This window comes from Populus nigra, chromosome 7 (assembly GCF_951802175.1).
Source record: "Populus nigra chromosome 7, ddPopNigr1.1, whole genome shotgun sequence".
In the NCBI taxonomy this organism is placed as follows: Eukaryota; Viridiplantae; Streptophyta; class Magnoliopsida; order Malpighiales; family Salicaceae; genus Populus; species Populus nigra.
This window is the reverse complement of record NC_084858.1, coordinates 8,349,553-8,352,064: the sequence shown is the minus strand read 5'-3', so window position 1 is coordinate 8,352,064 and position 2,512 is coordinate 8,349,553.

Genomic DNA, 2,512 nt, shown 5'->3' with positions numbered 1-2,512 from the left:
ACAATTATTAAGAACAAAAACAATTAAAAATAAAATAAAAAACAAATATAGTGAAAAACACATGAAAAAGAAGAAAAAAGAAAAATCTTACCTTAATGTAGTTGCAAGTGAAGCTAAAAAGAGAAAAAAAACAAATTAGTAAAGTATACTAATGAAAAAAAAAACTGAGAAGAAAAAAGAAGAAAGGAGAAGAAGACATACCTGAGCATGGAGGAGAAGAGAAGAAAAAGAAATGGATATTGATGTTTTTTACATATGGGGAGGAAGAAGAAGAAGGAAGGAAGGAAGGAAGGAGACAAGTTTGTTGTGAAATTGGGATTCTAGGCTTTTTATTGGGGTGTTTTACAGATGGATAATTAAATGTTAATATTTTTAATCATTTCATTGGTGATTTCGTCTATAATATTTAACATAAAATTTTAATTTAATAAAAAAATTTCAGAAACCGTCAAATATCATCGATGACTTTTTAATCCCTCGGTGATTCCGTCTATAATATTTAATTTAAATTTTTAATTTAATCTAAATTTTTCAGAAAACCGTAAAATAACATTGACGACTTTTCAATCCATCGGTGATTTTGTCTGTGAAGAACAGTAATTAACAGTGCAATTGGAAAGTGAATAGTTCCAGAGCTCTCTAAAAAATACCGATGAAATTTTTCGTCAGTGATTTCCTTTGCAACTGACATGATGAACAATGTTCACAATTTACTAATGATTTTACCGACGGATTTCCTTTGTAACCATAGTTTTTTTTACTTTATTTTAATTATTTTTTCCACTGTAATTCCCTCAGTATATACCGAGGGAATATATCCGTCGGTAAAATTTGTCGAAAAATTACCAATGGAAATATTCCCTTGGTATTTTCGTTTGTATTATCAATTTTCTAATAGTGATATGGAGAGGCTTGAAATGAATATCGTCCTAACAATATATAAACTTGAGATGATATTTTTTCCATCATTTTCAACTAGATGGAGCATCTACCCATGCATTTACCATTTGAGGAAAACGTTGAAGGCCTAGTCCAATATAGATGGATGTATCCATTCGAGAGGTTAGGGATTACAAATACATCGTAATAAAAATTTCATTGTCTTTCTTTGCATATTTTAAATAATCCATTTAATTCCATGCAAGTACTTGTTTAACCTTAAGAGAAAAGTAAAGCGCATATTAAGGCTTTGATATGTGAGGCCTATATTGCTTAAGAGATCTCAACATTTATCCCCACTACAACATTTAACAGTTTTACCAACAAAATATTTCCGTCGACGTAAGGCACGTATTCCATCGGTAATCAATTTACCAACGAAATCACCAACGGAAATGCTTCATCGGTGAATCTTTCATCGGTAATTTTTTGTTCGTTGGTAATAAAAAAATATTATTACTGACGGATTTACTAAAAGAATAGACGCCTTAAAAAACATTATCCACTTCATTCCGACAGAATATCCCTCGAAAAATACCATCAGTAATTCCGTCGGTAATTATTTAAAAACATTTTAAAAAAAATCCATTTTATAAAATTATAAAATAATTAAATTAACATAAATCAACTCTCTATAATATATACTCAAAATGCTTGGAAAAAGAATAAGAAAATCAACTCAAACAAATTTGCAACAAATAAATAAAACGAAAAAATAAATTCAACTAAAAAAATTCATATGAAAAAAATGAAGTTGCAATTGCTAAAAATTAAAAAATCCTATAAATAAATAAACTAAAAATTGATCTCATATGAAAAAAAGAATCTCACAACAACATTTATACAATTATTAAGAACAAAAACAAATAAAAATAAAATAAAAAACAAATATAGTGAAAACAAATCATGAAAAAAGAAAAATCTTACCTTAATGTAGTTGCAAGTGAATCCAAGGAGAGAAAAAAAAAATTCGTAAAGCATATTAATTATTGTGATGTGAACTGGTGTTATTGTGTTATGTGTGCAATTGTAAATTTAAGTATTTGCAAGATAGATAAGTAGGGAATATAGATATAATTTAGCATCAGATATTGTTTTACATCGATGGAAAAACTAATAAACTATACATTGCATACTGGTATACTGACATAATGTGTTCCTCGGTATATTCCAGTGACTATATAAACTGTTCCTCTTCTCTCTGGCACTATTCATGGTGTTCATTACATATGAGTATAACAACATAATATTAATGTTGGTATATTCTAATGACTATGAGAACTGTTCACTTCTCAATGCACTGTTAATTAATGTTCTTTTGACTATTCACATTTTTCCCAACGATAGAATGAAAAGTTGTCGGTAATATTTAAATGGCTTTATGAAAATATTAATAGTTAATTTTTCATTTGTGATTCTAGTTGTAAAACTAAATTAAAATATCAAAATCAAAACAGACAGGGCTTCATCTTCTTCTTTGTTCTTCTCTTTTCTCCTCTTAAATAGTCATTTTTTTTTCTCTCTCTCCCCTCTTTTCTCTCTCTCATTCTTAATCGAAATCAAGCATTCTCTT